Here is a 19525-nt window from a genome sequence, read left to right on the forward strand (position 1 = left end):
TGAATTCTAAATAAATCACAGACAGTGTCATCAGCAAAGCACCCCCACACCATAACATCTACTCTTCAATGCTTTACAGTGGGAAATACACATGTGGAGATCATCCGTTCACCCACACCGCATCTCACAAAGACACTGCAGTTGAAACAAAAATCTCCAGGCTAAAGGACAAATTTCCACGGGTCTACTATCCATTGCTCGTGTTTCTTGGCCCAAGCAGGTCTCTTCTTCTTATTGGTGTCCTTTAGTAGTGGTTTCTTTGCAGCAATTCTACCACGAAGGTCTGATTCACACAGTGCCCTCTGAACAGTTGATGTTGAGATGTGTCTGTTACTTGAACTCTGTGAAACGTTTATTTGGGCTGCAATTTCTGAGGCTGGTAAGTCTAATTAACTGATCCTCTGCAGCAGAGGTAACTCTGGGTCTTCCATTCTTGTGGCGGTCCTCATGACAGCCAGTTTCATCATAGCGCTTGATGGTTTTTGCGACTGAACTTGAAGAAACGTTCAATGTTCTTGACATTTTCCGGATTGACTGACCTTCATGTCTTAAAGTAATGATGGACTATGGTTTCTCTTTGCTTATTTGAGCTGTTCTTGCCATAATATTACCAAATAGGGCTATCTTCTGTATACCCCCCCTACCTTGTCACAACACAACTGATAGGCTCAAACGCATTAAGAAGGAAAGAAATTCCACAAATTAACTTTTAAGAAGGCACGCCTGTTAATTGAAATGCATTCCAGGTGACTACCTACTTGTTTGGTTACTACATGATTCCATATGTGTTATTTCATAGTTTTGATGTCTTCCCTTTTATTCCACAATGTAGAAAATAGTACAAATAAAGAAAAACCCGGGAATGAGTAGGTGTGTCCAAACTTTTGACTGGCCTTTGTAATGAAAAGAATAGTGGTCCTAAAATGGAACCTTGAGGAACACGAAACGTGCAATTGATTTGTCAGAGGACAAACCATCCACAGAGACGAACTGCTATCTTTTCGACAGATATGATCTACACCAGGCAAGAACTTGTCTGTGTAAACCAATTCTGGTTTCCAATCTCTCCAAAAGAATGTGGTGATCGATGGTTTCAAAAGCGGCACTAAGGTCTAGGAGCACGAGGACAGACGCTATTAAACAGCCTTGGTCTGACGCTATTAAAGGGTAATTTACCACCTTCACGTGTGCAGTCTCAGTACTATGATGGGGTCTAAAACCAGACTGGAGAGTTTCGTATACATTATTTGTCTTCAGGAAGGTAGCTTTTTCTAACATTTTTGAGAGAAATGGGAGATTCAATATAGGCCGATAGTTTTGTACATTTTCCAGGTCAAGGTTTGGCTTTTTCAGGAGAAGCTTTATTACTGCCACTTTTAGTGAGTTTGGCACACATCCGGAGGATAGGGAGCCATTTATTATGTGTAACACAGGCGGGCCAAGCACAGGAAAGATACAGGATTAAAAAAGCAAGTGTCTCCATTGATCTTAGGTCCTGACAGTTCTGTGCAGACTCAGGACAACTGAGTTTTGGAGAAATACGCAGATTCAAAGAGTAGTCCGTAATTTGCTTTCTAATGATCATGATATTTTCGTTGAAGACATTCATGAATTCATCACTGCTGAAGTGAAGCCCATTCTCTCTTGGGGAGTGCTGCCTTTTAGTTAGCTTTGCGACATTAACAAAAATAAATGTAGGATTGTTTTTATTCTCCTCAATTAGGTTGGAAAAGTAAGCTGATCGTGCAGCAGTGAGGGCTCTTCGATATTGCACGGTACTGTCTTCCCAAGCTAGTCGGAAGACTTCAAGTTCGGTGGAGCCCCATTTCCATTCCAATTTTCTGGAAGCTTGCTTCAGGGCTTGGGTATTTTCTGTATACAAGGGAGCTAATTTCTTGTGCAAATGTTTTATTGTTTTTAGAGGTGCGACTGCATCTAGGGTATTACGCAAGGTTCAATTTAGATCCTCGGTTAGGTGGTTAACAGATTTTTGTACTCCGACATCCTTGGGTAGGTGGAGGGAGTCTGGAAGGGCATCTAAGAATCTTTGGGTTGTCTGAGAATTTATAGCGTGGCTTTTAATAATCCTTGGTTGGGGTCTGAGCAGATTATTTGTTGCGATTGCAAACGTAATAAGATGGTGGTCCGATAGTCCAGGGTTATGAGGAAAAACATTTAGATCCACAATATTTATTCCTTGAGACAAAACTAGATCCAGGGTATGACTGTGGTAATGCGTAGGTCCGGAGACATGTTGGACAAAACCCACTGAGTTGATGATGGCTTCGAAAGCCTTTTGGATAGGGTCTGTGGACTTTTCCATGTGAATAATGAAGTCACCAAAATTTGAATATTATCTGCCATGACTACAAGGTCCAATAGGAATTCAGGGAACTCAGTGAGTTTGTCTATGGATATTGCATGACTGTCTGCTCAATTTTATACACCTGTCAGCAACAGGTGTGGCTGAAATAGACGAATACACAAATTTGAAAGGGTTTCCACATACTTTTGTATGTACAGTATAGTGTATAGTGTATGTTCGTCAAAAGAGAGATCAGGGTCCAGAGTATTAGATCAGGGTTCAGAGTATTAGATCAGGGTCCAGAGTATTAGATGGAAGAATGGCGCCAGAGGGGATGGCTGCCATTTTACGGACTCCTAACCAATTGTTCTATTTTGTGTGTTTTTTCGCATTGTTTGTAACTTATTTTGTACAAGTGGATGCTCTTCAGAGGGGAGGACCATCCTCCTCAGTAAATTTCATGAAAATAAATATGGTAAAATATTGAAAAAGTTATCATTTTTAGATAAAACTATACTAAATACAGTGAGGGAAAAAAGTATTTGATCCCCTGCTGATTTTGTACGTTTGCCCACTGACAAAAAAATGATCAGTCTATAATTTTATGTGAACAGTGAGAGACAGAATAACAACAAAAAAATCCTGAAAAACGCATGTCAAAAATTTTATAAATTGATTTGCAATCTAATAAGGGAAATAAGTATTTGACCCCCTCTCAATCAGAAAGATTTCTGGCTCGCAGGTGTCTTTTATACAGGTAACGAGCTGAGATTAGGAGCACACTCTTAAAGGGAGTGCTCCTAATCTCAGTTTGTTACCTGTATAAAAGACACCTGTCCACAGAAGCAATCAATCAGATTCCAAACTCTCCACCATGGCCAAGACCAAAGAGCTCTCCAAGGATGTCAGGGACAAGATTGTAGACCTACACAAGGCTGGAATGGGCTACAAGACCATTGCCAAGCAGCTTGGTGAGAAGGTGACAACAGTTCGTGCGATTATTCGCAAATGGAAGAAACACAAAAGAACTGTCAATCTCCCTCGGCCTGGGGCTCCATGCAAGATCTCACCTCGTGGAGTTGCAATGATAATGAGAACGGTGAGGAATCAGCCCAGAACTACACGGGAGGATCTTGTCAATGATCTCAAGGCAGCTGGGACCATAGTCACCAAGAAAACAATTGGTAACACACTACGCTGTGAAGGACTGAAATCCTGCAGTGCCCGCAAGGTCCCCCTGCTCAAGAAAGCACATATACAGGCCCATCTGAAGTTTGCCAATGAACATCTGAATGATTCAGAGGAGAACTGGGTGAAAGTGTTGTGGTCAGATGAGACCAAAATCGAGCTCTTTGGCATCAACTCAACTCGCCGTGTTTGGAGGAGGAGGAATGCTGCCTATGACCCCAAGAACATCATCCCCACCATCAAACATGGAGGTGGAAACATTATGCTTTGGGGGTGTTTTTCTGCTAAGGGGACAGGACAACTTCACTGCATCAAAGGGACAACGGACAGGGCCATGTATTGTCAAATCTTGGGTGAGAACCTATTCCAGCATGACAATGACCCAAAACACACAGCCAAGGCAACAAAGGAGTGTCTCAAGAAGAAGCACATTATGGTCCTGGAGTGGCCTAGCCAGTCTCCAGACCTTAATCCCATAGAAAATCTGTGGAGAAAGCTGAAGGTTCGAGTTGCCAAACGCCAGCCTCGAAACCTTAATGACTTGGAAAAGATCTGCAAAGAAGAGTGGGACAAAATCCCTCCTGAGATGTGTGCAAACCTGGTGAACAACTACAAGAAACGTCTGACCTCTGTGATTGCCAACAAGGGTTTTGCCACCAAGTACTAAGTCATGTTTTGCAGAGGGGTCAAATTCCCTCATTAAAATGCAAATACATTTATAACATTTTTGACATGCGTTTTTTCTGGATTTTTTTGTTGTTATTCTGTCTCTCACTGTTCAAATAACCCTACCATTAAAAATATAGACTGATCATGTGTCACGAGTGTCAGTGTAATGCGGTGGATCGAAGTCAGACGCAGGAGACAGAACTCTAAGAAACGTACTTTACTGAAATAAGTAAAGATAACAATACAGAATACCTCCACACAGGGAGGAACTAACCTGCTCACCAACGACACACGAAATGAAAAACAAACATGCACAAAACACATTGGGAGCCACTGGGTTAAATAGGGGAAGGAGTAATCACATAATGGGTAACAGGTGTGTAACAATAGACAACAGGTGTAACATAGAACATAGATCGGCAGCAGCTAGTATTCCGGTAACGACGAACGCCAAAGCCTGCCCGAGCAAGGAGGAGGGGCAGCCGTGACGGCAGAATCCGTGACGAGTCAGATGACTGCGGTGGAAATCCCTCAACATCGAGGGATCTAGGATGTCCTTCCTAGGGACCCAGCACCGCTCCTCCGGACCGTACCCCTCCAACTCCACAAGATACTGCAGGCCTCCCACCCGACGCCTCGAATCTAAGATGGAACGGACCGAGTACGCCGGTGCCCCCTCGATGTCCAGTGGGAGCGGAGGAACCTCCCATATCTCAGACTCCTGGAGTGGACCAGCTACCACCGGCCTGAGGAGAGACACATGGAACGAGGGGTTAATACGATACTCAGGAGGAAGCTGTAACCTATAACATACCTCGTTCAATCTCCTCAGGACTTTGAATTGCCCCATAAACCGCCGACCCAGCTTCCGGCAGGGCAGGCGAAGGAGCAGGTTTCGGGTCGAGAGCCAGACCCGGTCCCCCGGTGCATACACCGGAGCCTCACTGCGGTGGTGGTTGGCGCTCGCCTTCTGCCACCCGATGGCCCGCTGCAGGCGCACATGGGCAGCGTTCCAGGTCTCCTGCGAGCGCCTAAACCATTCATCCACCGCAGGTGCCTCGATCTGGCTCTGATGCCACGGTGCCAGTACCAGCTGATAACCTAATACACACTGGAAAGGAGTAAGGTTAGTGGAGGAGTGGCGGAGTGAGTTTTGGGCCATCTCTGCCCTGGGGAGGAAAACTGACCACTCCCCCCGCCGGTCCTGGCAATACGACCTCAGAAACCTACCCACCTCCTGGTTGACTCTCTCCACCTGGTCAGGCTGACCGAGACTCCCAGACGTTCCATGAACGCCCTCCAAACCCTCGAGGTGAACTGGGAACCCCGATCAGACACTATATCCTCAGGTATCCCATAGTGCCGGAAGACGTGTGTAAATAGGGCCTCAGCAGTCTGTAGGGTCGTAGGGAGACCGGGCAGAGGAATGAGGCAGCAGGACTTAGAAAACCAGGATCGTGGTGTTTCCTTGTGAGGGGGGAAGATCCGTCACGAAATCCACGATAGGTGGGACCACGGTCGTTTTGGAACGGGTAGGGGTTGCAATTTCCCTCTGGGCAGGTGTCTAGGAGCCTTACACTGGGCGCACACCGAGCAGGAGGAAACATAAACCCTCACGTCCTTAGCTAAGGTGGGCCACCAGTACTTCCCACTAAGACAATGCACTGTCCGACCGATGCCAGGATGACCAGAGGAGGGTGACGTGTGAGCCCAATAGATCAAACGATCGCGGACCTCCAGCGGAACGTACACACGACCCTCTGGACACTGGGGAGGAGTGGGTTCGTTACACAACGCCCGCTCGGTGTCCGCGTCCACCTCCCACACCACCGGTGCCACCAGACACGACGCCGGAAGTATGGGAGTGGGTTCCACGGAACTCTGCGCCGTGTTATACAGTCGGGACAGAGCATCTGCCTTAGCGTTCTGGGAACCTGGCCTGTACGAAAGGGTGAAACAAAAACGGGTGAGAAACATTGACCACCTTGCCTGGCGAGGGTTTAATCTCTTCGCCGCCCGGATGTAATCCAGATTGCTGTGGTCAGTCAAAATGAGAAAAGGGTGGATAGCCCCCTCAAGCCAATGTCTCCACGCTTTCAGGGCTTGGACCACAGCCAACAGCTCCCGGTCCCCCACATCATAGTTGCGCTCCGCCGGACTGAGCTTCTTCGAAAAGAACGCACAGGGGCGGAGCTTGGGTGGTGTGCCCGAGCGCTGGGAAAGTACAGCACCTATCCCAGCCTCCGACGTGTCCACCTCAACCGTGAAAGCCAAGGAGGGATACAGATGAGCCAGCACTGGAGCCGAGTTAAACAGGTTCTTCAGATGATTGAACACCCTGTCCGCCTCAGCTGACCACCGCAGACGCACCGGTCCCCCCTTCAGCAATGAGGTAATGGGAGCCGCTACCTGACCAAAGCCCCGGATAAACCTCCGGTAGTAATTGGCAAACCCCAAATATTGCTGCACCTCCTTCATCGTGGTTGGAGTCGGCCAATTACACATGGCCGAAATGCGGTCACTCTCCATCCTCACCCCAGACGCGGACATGTGGTACCCTAGGAAGGAGATGGACTCCTGAAAGAACAGGCATTTCTCCGCCTTGGCATACAGGTCATGCTTCAACAGTCGTCCAAGTACTTTACGCACCAGGGACACATGCTCGGCCCGTGTAGCGGAGTATATGAGAATGTCATCAATATACACCACTACACCCTGTCCGTGCAGATCCCTGAAAATCTCATCGACAAAGGCTTGGAAGACTGATGGAGCATTCATCAACCCGTATGGCATGACGAGGTACTCATAGTGTCCTGAGGTGGTGCTGAATGCCGTCTTCCACTCATGTCCCTCCCGAATACGCACCAGATTGTACGCGCTCCTGAGATCCAATTTCGTGAAGAAGCGCGCCCCGTGCAGTGATTCCGTCATACAAGCTATCAGAGGTAAGGGATAGCTGTACTTGACAGTGATCTGATAAAGCCCACGGTAATTAATGCACGGGCATAACCCACCATCCTTCTTCTTCACGAAAAAGAAACTTGAGGAAACAGGTGAAGTGGAAGGCCAAATGTATCCCTGTCTCAGAGATTCGGAGACATATGTTTCCATAGCCGCCTTCTCCGCCTGTGACAGAGGATACACGTGACTCCGGGGAAGTGCAGCGCCTACCTGGAGATTTATCGCACAATCCCCCGGACGATGGGGTGGTAATTTAGTCGCGCTCTTTTTACTGAAGGCGAGAGCCACATCGGCATACTTGGAAGGAATGTGCACTGTGGAGACCTGGTTTGGACTCTCCACCGTAGTAGCCCCCAAGGAAACCACTACACACCTCCCTGAGCACTGACTGGCCATCCCTTGAGAGCCCTCTGTTGCCAGGAAATAGTGGGGTCATGAGTGGTTAACCAGGGAAGTCCCAACACCACAGGATACGCAGGAGAATCAATCAGATAGAGACTAATCCTCTCCTCATGACCCCCCTGCATCCTCATTAAGAGTGGTGCGGTAACCTCCCTGATTAGGCCTGACCCTAGCGGGTGACTATCTAATGCGTGGACAGGGAAGGGCACATCAACACGAACAGTAGGAATCCCTAAACTATGTGAATCAATAAAATTCCCAGCTGCGCCTGAATCTACTAGCGCCTTATGCTGGGAATGAGGAGAAAACTCAGGAAAAACAACCTCTATACACAACTGACCAACAGGGAGCTCTGGGTGAGTCGGGTGCTTACTCACCTGAGATGGTCGACCAGTGCTCTGCTTACTGCCTCGACTCCCTGGGGACCCTCCCCAGCACCGACCCGCAGTGTGTCCTCTGTTGGTGCAGGGGACGGCCCCTCTCCTGGTCTCCCTAAGTGCAGCATCTCCGAGCTCCATGGGGGTAGAGTCGGAGGCGCTGGGGGATGGAATGAATAGGCCCTGATCAGAACGTCCGCGGGTCTCCAACAGGTTATCCAGCCTGATGGACATCTCCACCAGTTGGTCCAGGTTGAGATTGGTATCCCTGCAGGCCAGTTCCCGCCGAACGTCCTCCCTTTGGCTGCAATGATAGTGGTCGATCAGGGCCCTCTCATTCCATCCTGCGCTGGCTGCCAAAGTCCTGATCTCCAGCGCAAAATCCTGGGCGCTCCTCCTCTCCTGTCTTAGGTGGAACAGACGCTCGCCCGCCGCTCTCCCCTCCGGTGGATGGTCGAATACCGCCCGGAAGCGGCGGGTGAAATCCTCGTAGCGGACCGATGTAGCGTCAATTCCTCCCCACTCGGCGTTGGCCCACTCGAGCGCCTTCCCCGACAGACAGGAGATGAGGGCGGACACACTCTCATATCCCAAGGGCGCCGGGTGAATGGTTGCCAGGTAGAGCTCTACCTGGAGAAGGAAACCCTGACACCCAGCTGGTGTACCGTCATATGCCCTCGGGAGCGAGAGCCGAATCCCACTGGGCCCAGGTGGCGAAGGGGTGGACTGTGGTATGGGTGGTAGAGTGGTTGGAGGAGGTGTAGGAATGCCACCTCTCTCCCATCGGTCCATAGTATTCATCACCCTTTCCATGGCGGTACAGAGAGCCTGGATTATATTCTCCTGTCGTTGAAATCGTTCCTCCATCGATTCGGACTGACTGGCTGTACCTGCTGACTCTATAAATGGTGCGTGTTTCTGTCACGAGTGTCAGTGTAATGCGGTGGATCGAAGTCAGGCGCAGGACACAGAACTCTAAGAAACGTACTTTACTGAAATAAGTAAAGATAACAATACAGAATACCTCCACACAGGGAGGAACTAACCCGCTCACCAACGACACACGAAACGAAAAACAAACACGCACAAAACACATTGGGAGCCACTGGGTTAAATAGGGAAGGAGTAATCACATAATGGGCAACGGGTGTGTAACAATAGACAACAGGTGCAACATAGAAACATAGAACATAGATCGGCAGCAGCTAGTATTCCGGTGACGACGAACGCCGAAGCCTGCCCGAGCAAGGAGGAGGGGCAGCCTCGGCAGAATCCGTGACATCATGTCTTTGTCAGTGGGCAAACGTACAAAATCAGCAGGGGATCAAATACTTTTTTCCCTCACTGTATATTCATGTCACCATATAATTGATTAAAACACACTGTTTTGCAATTAAGGTGTACAGTAGCCTCAACAGCACTAAGTAGGGTAGCACTATTGTGTAGCTGTAGGTCAGCTAGCTTCCGTCCTCCTCTTGGTACATTGACTTCAATACAAAACCTAGGAGGCTCTTGGTTCTCACCCACTTCCATAGACTTACACAGTAATTATGACAACTTCCGGAGGACATCTTCCAACCTATCAGAGCTCTTGCAGTATGAACTGACATATTGTCCACCCAATCAAATGATCAGAGAATGAATCTAGTACTGAAAGCATACACTACAGCTAGCTAGCACTGCAGTGCATACAATGTGGTGAGTAGTTGACTCAAAGAGAGAGAAAGACAATAGTTTAACAGTTTTCCAAAATGAAGGAGAAACAAGAGCGAGAGAGATTGTCTTTTTTTCACTTTCAGTTTCACTTACTTGGCTAGCAAATGCAGCTGGCTAGTTTAGTTACTCAACAGAGGGATGCGATGTTAGCTAGCTGGCTATGAATATCCAACACAACACTGGAACTCTTCCAAGTCAAGGTAAGCTTTTTGTTTTATTAATTTATTGCCACCGGGGCCCGCCAGTGTAACTGCTTACTGACTATACACTGTAACGTTACTGCATGATTGTAGCGGGTTTACTAACGCATTAGTTCTATTAGCTATGTTGACTAGGACGTTACTTTAGCTAATATGGGTACAACGATGTAGGCTGTGTGTAGCGGTTATGACATGGTTTGGCTTGGAAAGGTTTTTTCGCCTGGTCATGTACAGTGGGGAGAACAAGTATTTGATACACTGCCGATTTTGCAGGTTTTCCTACTTACAAAGCATGTAGAGGTCTGTAATTTTGATCATAGGTACACTTCAACTGTGAGAGACGGAATCTAAAACAAAATTCCAGAAAATCAAATTGTATGATTTTTAAGTAATTAATTTGCATTTTATTGCATGACATAAGTATTTGATCACCTACCAACCAGTAAGAATACAAGAACTGAGTGCATAGAGGCTAGAATGAATACAATGTGGCTGCTATGAAAGTGAACTGTGTTTATGAACGGGGATAAAAATACCTGAATTTGTACAATAGAAACTCTCGTTTGCAACTGTTGGACTAATGATTACACCCTAGATAAGCTAGATGCAGGCACGAGTGTTCAAGGCGGCATTGAATGTGTCACTGTCTGTCCATGTGTCACTGTCTGTCACCTCAAATTTTTATCTCGACCTGTGTGCACCTACGTTGTAAACTTTCATTCATAGGCTAGGTTGTAGCAACCTCATGATGGGTATAGGGGAAAAAAATCCTCCTTCATCATAAACGGCACTGACCGCCACTGTTTTGTATATAATGTTGACCGAAAAGAGCTTCTGAATATCAGAACAGCAATTACTCACCTCGAACTGGACAAAGATTTTTTCTTTAATGAGTTGGCCGGGAAGGATATAATGTTGCTCCCAAACAAGGCTCAAATCCCCATTCGCATGAAAAAAATAAGGAAATACAGGGGGGCGGAGATCAGGGTGCCTTGTGAGAATTCGTCGACGAGTGGGTAACCCGCCTCTACCATCCGTTCTATTAGCCAACGTGCAATCACTGGAGAATAAACTGGATGAGCTCCGTTCGAGACATTCCTACCAAATGGATATTAAAAACTGTAATATCTTATGTTTCACCGAGTCATGGCTGAATGACGACGCGGATAATATACATTTGGCTGGGTATTCCGTGCATCGGCAGGACAGAACAGCTATGTCTGGTAAGACGAGGGGAGGGGGTGTGTGTCTAATATTAAGGTAGTCTCGAGGTATTGCTCGCCTGAGGTAGAGTACCTCACGATAAGCTGTTGACCACACTATCTACCAAGAGAGTTTTCATCTATATTTTTCGTAGCCATCTACAGTGAGGGAAAAAAGTATTTGATCCCCTGCTGATTTTGTACGTTTGCCCACTGACAAAGACATGATCAGTCTATAATTTTAATGGTAGGTTTATTTGAACAGTGGGAGACAGAATAACAACAAAATAATCCTGAAAAACACATGTCAAAAATGTTATAAATGTATTTGCATTTTAATGAGGGAAATAAGTATTTGACGCCTCTGCAAAACATGACTTAGTACTTGGTGGCAAAACCCTTGTTAGCAATCACAGAGGTCAGACGTTTCTTGTAGTTGGCCACCAGGTTTGCACACATCTCAGGAGGGATTTTGTCCCACTCTTTGCAGATCTTCTCCAAGTCATTAAGGTTTCGAGCCTGACGTTTGGCAACTCGAACCTTCAGCTCCCTCCACAGATTTTCTATGGGATTAAGGTCTGGAGACCACTCCAGGACCTTAATGTGCTTCTTCTTGAGCCACTCCTTTGTTGCCTTGGCCGTGTGTTGTGGGTCATTGTCATGCTGGAATACCCATCCACGACCCATTTTCAATGCCCTGGCTGAGGGAAGGAGGATCTCACCCAAGATCCATCGTCCCTTTGATGCAGTGAAGTTGTCCTGTCCCCTTAGCAGAAAACACCCCCAAAGCATAATGTTTCCACCTCCACGTTTGACGGTGGGGATGGTGTTCTTGGGGTCATAGGCAGCATTCCTCCTCCTCCAAACACGGCGAGTTGAGTTGATGCCAAAGAGCTCAATTTTGGTCTCATCGGACCACAACACTTTCATGCAGTTCTCCTCTGAATCATTCAGATGTTCATTGGCAAACTTCAGACGGCCTGTATATGTGCTTTCTTGAGCAGGGGGACCTTGCGGGCGCTGCAGGATTTCAGTCCTTCATGGCGTAGTGTGTTACCAATTGTTTTCTTGGTGACTATGGTCCCAGCTGCCTTGAGATCATTGACAAGATCCTCCCGTGTAGTTATGGGCTGATTCCGCACCGTTCTCATGATCATTGCAACTCCACGAGGTGAGATCTTGCATGGAGCCCCAGGCCGAGGGAGATTGACAGTTATTTTGTGTTTCTTCCATTTGCGAATAATCGCACCAACTGTTGTTACCTTCTCACCAAGCTGCTTGGCGATGGTCTTGTAGCCCATTCCAGCCTTGTGTAGGTCTACAATCTTGTCCCTGACATCCTTGGAGAGCTCTTTGGTCTTGGCCATGGTGGAAAGTTTGGAATCTGATTGATTGATTGCTTCTGTGGACAGGTGTCTTTTATACAGGTAACAAGCTGAGATTAGGAGCACTCCCTTTAAGAGTGTGCTCCTAGTCTCAGTTCGTTACCTGTATAAAAGACACCTGGGAGCCAGAAATCTTTCTGATTGAGAGGGGGTCAAATACTTATTTCCATCAATAAAATGCAAATCAATTTATAACACTGACCATAATTCTATCCTCCTGATTCCTGCTTACAAGCAAAAACTAAAGCAGGAAGTACCATTGACTCGCTCAATACGGAAGCGGTCAGAGGACGCGGATGCTACGCTACAGGACTGTTTTGCTAGCACAGACTGGAATATGTTCCGGGATTCATCCAATGGCATTGAGGAGTATATCACCTCAGTCACCGGCTTCATCAATAAGTGCATTGACGACGACATCCCCACAGTGACCGTACGTCCATATCCCAACCAGAAGCCATGGATTACAGGCAACATCCGCACCGAGCTAAAGGCTAGAGCTGCCTCTTTCAAGGAGAGGGACACTAAATTCCGCTATGCCCTCAGACGAACCATCAAACAGGCAAAGCATCAATACATACAATACAATAGATTGAATCCTACTACACCTTGCTCTGATGCTCATCGGATGTGGCAGGGCTTGCAAACTATTACGGACTACAAAGGGAAACCAGACGGGCTAAATGCCTTTAATGCTCTTATCGAGGCAAGCAACACTGAAGCATGCATGAGAGCACCAGCTGTTCTGGACGACTGTGGGATCATGCTCTCCGTAGCTGATGTGAGCAAGATCTTTAAACAGGTCAACATTCACAAGGCCGCGGGGCCAGATGGATTACCAGGACGTGTACTCAGAGCATGCGCGGACCAAATGGCAAGTGTCTTCACTGACATTTTCAACCTCTCCCTGAAAGAGTCTGTAATATCTACAGTACATGTTTCAAGCAGACCACCATAGTCCCTGTGCCCAAGAAAGCAAAGGTAACCTGCCTAAATGACTAGCGCCCCGTAGCACTCATGTCGGTAGCCATGAAGTGCTTTGAAAGGCTGGTCATTGCTCACATCAACACCATCATCCCTAGACCAGGGGTACTCAACTACTATTTGAGAAGGTCCAGTGACACAAATTTCAAAGGTCCGGAGGGATATCATCCTTAATCGGCGCTGTGGTACAGCGTAGTAATAAATATAGTCTTCTACGACTTAGGAAACATGTTGTTATATCAAATTTACATTAAATACATTAAATGAGACTAAGAACTTGAATTAATTGCAACTTCTTTAGAATGTAAACGTGCAACATTGCATCACCATTGCTGAGGAACAAAAGTGGTTGCATAATTGTCTATGCACTCTGAACCATTGTACATGGTCCTTGAATTAACTTTTTGTATTATTTTTATAACATAAAGTGCATGTTTTCTGGAGAACAAAGGAGAGTTGAACAAAAATAATAATTTGAATGCACAGAACGTCACTATGGGCCATGCAATATTCATGTATAAGTCACTCTTGGCCTTGCCATTGCATCAATGAGAGAAATTACACTCCTGCCAATGCTTTGAACTTTGGAACAAATGGTGTGAGAGCCACTCTGAGACACTGGTGCAGGTGTTCATTGGTGAGCCTGGTGCGGTTGTTTTTAATAAAGTTCATTGTGGAGAAGGCTGATTCACAGCTGTATGTGGAGCCAAACATGGTCAGGATGGATAGTGCCAGTCTCTTGAGCACAGGGAATCAGCTGCAGGCACCATCTTTCCCCAGAAAGTGACAGGGGCACAATCATCAGCCTGCTCCTTCAAAGCCACATTTTTCTTGCAGTTCAATCAACTCAATCAACCCATCTGAAGATCTGTTTTGCTTCTTAATAATAATAATAATAATAATAATAATAATAATTCTGACAACTCTGTCACATTTGTGATCAAGAAGGGGTTCTGGATGAGCAGCAGCAGTTCTCTTCCAACAGTGAAGTCATCAAAGCGAGCCTTGAAGTTATCCATCAGCTTCTGGATGAAATCTACATGGTTGGGAACATCTTTGTCTCCCTGCGTTTGCACCAGAAGATTGGGGAAGTGGACAAGGTCTCCCTGGAGATCATTCTTGAAAAGCTCAAATTTCTTCTGGAAAGTCCGGACTGCTTTTTATCATATCACACACTGTGTTGTCCCATCCCTGCAGCATAACATTCAGTTGATTAAGGTGTGATGTAATCTCTGTCAAAAATGCAACTGTTTGCATCTTCTCCTCATCTTCCAAAAACTCAGAAAATTGAGTTGCCTTGTCACTATTTTGCTCTGATAAGAAAGCTTTGATTTCCTCCTGAATGGCCCAAAAGCATTCCAAAACCCTGCCTTTGCTGAGCCATCTGACAGTGTTTTGCAGTAGTAAGTCATCAAAACTGGCATTGGCCTCTGTCAGAATGCCTCGTAGCAGGCGGTGTTTTAGGGATGATGTTGCTCTCAAAAAGTTGATCAGTTTCATCATCGTTGTCATGACCTCAGAATACTATTTTCCCAGACTGTCACACAGGACAGATTGATGGATGATGCAGTGATATGTTGTCAGGTCAGGGTGGTCCTCTTTCAAACGTGCAACCAGTCCCCTCCCTCTTCCTATCATGGCTGGAGCTCCATCTGTAGTGATGGAGCCCACTGACTTCAGATCTTTCCCCCTTTTTGTCAGCATTCCTTTGATGGCCTCATGGATATCCTCTCCCTGTGTGTGTGCTTCTAGATGTGTTAAGCCCAACAGCTCCTCACATAATTCCTTCTTTGTTTCGTTATTAAATCTGACAAACACCAGAAGCTGAGCATCATCAGTGTTATCTGTTGATTCATCCACAGCTAATGAAATGCATGGTGCTTTCTGAATGGCCTCATCAAGTTGTGAAGTTAAATCTTTACAGCTAATATTTCAGTTCTCCTCATTGCTGTGGAATCTGACAGTGGGATCTGTTTGATATTTTCTCTGACCTCATCTTTTTGTTTACCTTCAAGGAAGGTGTCAGCAACTTCACACATGCATCCTTTTACCATCTCAACGTCTGAAAACGTGTTTTTTTTGTGTTTTCCCAAAACCCAAGCTATCCTCAGTGAACACTCCATTGCACGTTGTTGGGCTGTCAGTGAATTGACAAGGACTTTGGTTGACATCTCATATTGGGATTTGAGTTACTTAATCTTGTTTGTTCTCACCTTTGTGTTCAGAGGATACATCTGATCGAATTTACTATGCGTGGTGTCATAATGGCGTTTAACATTGGCATGTTTCACGAGAGCTACGGACTCGCTGCATATCAGGCACATTGGTTTTGTGCTAGTTGCGGGGAGAATGAATATATACTGTTCCGTCCACTCGTCTTTGAATATACGGTTTTCAGAGTCAACTTTTCTTTTTTTTTAACAAGCCATATTAACAAAGATACTGGTAACTAAGCTCCTTCTATGTGTAATATTAACAGTTGAACCGCGGTCAAATCATTCTGTTTCTTTCTGCCTGCTTGTCCCAAGGTTCCGCTGTGGATATTTGGATTGATGTGAATGGATAAGACGCGGCCTCTTGTATTTGCATATAACCACGCGATTGGATTAGACGGGGCACTAGTAGAGGTGGCCGTTGCTTCGAAAGAGCGAGAAAGAGAGGTTGCTGAGTTAAAGAGGCCGCTGTGCCCGGTTTATGTTTTTAAAGCTGTCTAAAAATAATACACTTTTATTTAACAAAATGTGATGTTGTCTGGTCCGGATTTACCCTTCTTTGGGTCCGGACCTGGACCGCGGTCCACCAGTTGAGTTTGGCTGCCCTAGCCCCACTCCAATTCGCATACCGCCCCAACAGATACACAGATGATGCAATCTCAATCGCACTCCACACTGCCCTTTCTCACCTGGACAAAAGGAACACCTATGTGAGAATGCTGTTCATTGACTACAGATCAGCGTTCAACAGCATAGTGCCCACAAAGCTCATCACTAAGCTAAGCTAACCCTGCGACTAAACACCTCTGCAACTGGATCCTGGACTTCCTGATGGGCCGCCCCCAGGTGGTAAGGGTAGGCTACAACACATCTGCCACGCTGATCCTCAACACGGGGGCCCCTCAGGGGTGCGTGCTTAGTCCCCTCCTGTACTCCCTGTTCACCCACGACTACGTGGGCAAGCACGACTCCAACACCATCATTAAGTTTGCTGATGACACAACGGTGGTAGGCCTGATCACCGACAACGATGAGAGAGCCTATAGGGAGGAGGTCAGAGACCTTGCATTATGGTGCCAGGACAACAACCTCTCCCTCAACATGAGCATGACAAAGGAGATGTTCGTGGACTACAGGAAAAGGAAGGCAGAACACGGCCCCATTCACATCGACAGGGCTGTAGTTCCTTGGTGTCCACATCCCCAACAAACTATCATGGTCCAAACATACCAAGAAAGTCGTGAAGAGGGCACGACAACACCTTTTCCCCCTCAGGAGACTGAAAAGATTTGGCATGGGTCCCCAGATCCTCAAAATGTTATACAGCTGCACAATCAAGAGCATCTTGACCGGTTGCATCACAGCCTGGTATGGCAACTGCTCGGCATCCGACCGCAAGGCGCTACAGAGGGCAGTACGGCCAAGTAAATCACTGGGGCCAAGCTTCCTGCCATCCAGGACCTCTATACTAGGCGGCGTCATAGACTTTTCTCTTTGCTACCGCATGGCAAGCGGTACTGGAGCTCCAAGTCTAGGTCCAAAAGGCTCCTTAACAGCTTCTACCTCCAAGCCTTAAGAATGCTGAACAATTAATCAAATGGCCACCCGGACTTTTGGCATTGACACCCCCCCTAAGTCCCTCTTTGTGGCACCTGATCACACGACTGAACAGTAGTCCAGGTGTGACAAAACTAGGGCCTGTAGGACCTGCCTTGTTGATAGTGTTGTTAAGAAGGCAGAGCAGCGCTTTATTATGGACAGACTTCTCCCCATCTTAGCTACTGTTGTATCAACATGTTTTGACCATGACAGTTTACAATCCAGGGTTACTCTAAGCAGTTCAGTCACCTCAACTTGCTCAATTTCCACATTATTCATTACAAGATTTAGTTGAGGTTTAGGGTTTAGTGAATGATTTGTCCCAAATTCAACGCTTTTAGTTTTTGAAATATTTAGGTTGGGATGGTGTTCTTTGGCTTGCAAGCCCCCCCCTTTTTCCTCCAAACATAACGATGGTCTTTATAGCCAAATAGTTATATTTTTGTTTCGTCAGACCAGAGGACATTTCTCCAAAAAGTACGATCTTTGTCCCCATGTGCAATTGCAAACCGTAGTCTGGCTTTTTATGGCGGTTTTGGAGCAGTGGCTTATTCCTTGCTGAGCTGCCTTTCAGGTATGGTGCGGTTGTGTCTCTCTCTGGCGGGAGGTAAGCTTGGCTTATATGGTGTCGAGTAAAGCTTAAACCATGTATTTAGATTGTAGTTAGGTATTGTAGGTAGTTTATCTAGGTAGTTATCGTAGGTTATCGTAGGTTATTGTAGGTCATTATTGTAGGTAATGTGATGTCACGAGAGGCTGTGTCCTGGAGGGACGTTACATCCCCCTGAGGTGGCTGCAAACCCAGACAGCTATGGCTCCATCTGCTGGTATGGTCGGGAACTCCACCCCTCTATGGCCAATCTTCCCACGCAGCTGAAACAAATGAGGAGCTGATGAGCTGAAGGTTTGGGAAGTGAAGAGACACAGTCTCCAACCTGGGCTCTCTGGAGGACAAGAGTGCTGCACGTCCACTTCCATGAGGAATATAAGGATTTGGAGATACTTACCTTTGGGAAATACTCACCTTTGGATATATGCACCTGTGGAAATACGTGTGGGACATTTGGAAGGACGTTTTGCTGGGTTGGCCACTAGCTGCAACGTGGAATACAGTAAGACTGGGGAAAAGTTATTTGAGCGAGGAAGAGTTATGATTTTGGATGTGGAAGAGACATCCCTGAACTGTTAACCCTTAAAGAGCCACCAGAGAACAGAATTGTGTTATACTTTCGTTAGTTTCCCAAGACCTTTAATAAAATCCTTGTTTTGGTTGAACCTGGTCTCCTTGCACTACTTGAGCAATCCCGCTGAAAGCTGTGTAGCCTCTCGTGACATCACAGATGGTGGAGAATACGGGCACGCTCAAGCGTTAATAGTGCATGTCAGAGGAGGATACCGAAGGTTTGATCACCCAGTTTTCCAAGTTGGCCGTAGGCTCCCCGCCGACTGAAATGGAGGACATATTGAAAGCCCTTGTTGCTGGCCAGCAAGCCCAGATGCAAGCAAACGTGGCTCTCTTGGAGGAGCAAAAGAAAGCCAACCTTCTGAAGGCAGAGGAATTGCAGTTGCAGAGACAGAGGGTGGTCCAAAATACCCGCCCAATAAAGGCAAGTGACTTTATATCTAAGATGGGAGCTACCGATGACATTGAGGCATACCTGCATGCATTTGAGGCCACGGCCACTAGGGAAGCCTGGCCCAAGCAACAGTGGGTTGGTCTGTTAGCCCCCTTTCTAACCGGGGAATCGCTGAATGCTGTCCGGGACCTGGGCCCTGACCAGGTTACTGACTATGATGCCCTGAAGTCTGAGATCCTCAGCAGATATGGACTCACAAAGTTTGGTATGGCCCAGCGCTTTCACAGTTGGACCTTCCAACCAGACCAACCTCCTCGGGCGCAGATGCATGAACTTGTCCGAATCGCAAGGAAATGGCTGGATCCGCAGAGGAATACAGCAGCGGCGGTGGTGGAGGCCGTTGTGGTGGATCGTTACCTACGCGCCCTGCCTTATGAGGCAAAACGGTTCATCAGTCAACAGGCCTTGACCACGGCTGATCTGACCGTGGAAGCTGTGGAAAAGTACCAGGCCACAGCGGAGATGCTGAATGCTTCCCGAAAAGACCCCAGGAGTGCGGCCCCACCACAAATGAAAAGAACCCGTCCAAAGGACCCCAAGGTCTCGAACCCAGCCACGTCAGGACTTATCCCGGCTCCAGGGGGAGCCAGAAACCAGGCGGGTCCAAGAAGAGTACACCAGGAGGGGGAAACTCGACAGTGTTACCGGTGTGGGGAGATGGGACATATCTCCTGGCAGTGTGGGAAA

This window comes from Coregonus clupeaformis, chromosome 27 (genome assembly GCF_020615455.1).
Source record: "Coregonus clupeaformis isolate EN_2021a chromosome 27, ASM2061545v1, whole genome shotgun sequence".
NCBI classification, from domain to species: domain Eukaryota; kingdom Metazoa; phylum Chordata; class Actinopteri; order Salmoniformes; family Salmonidae; genus Coregonus; species Coregonus clupeaformis.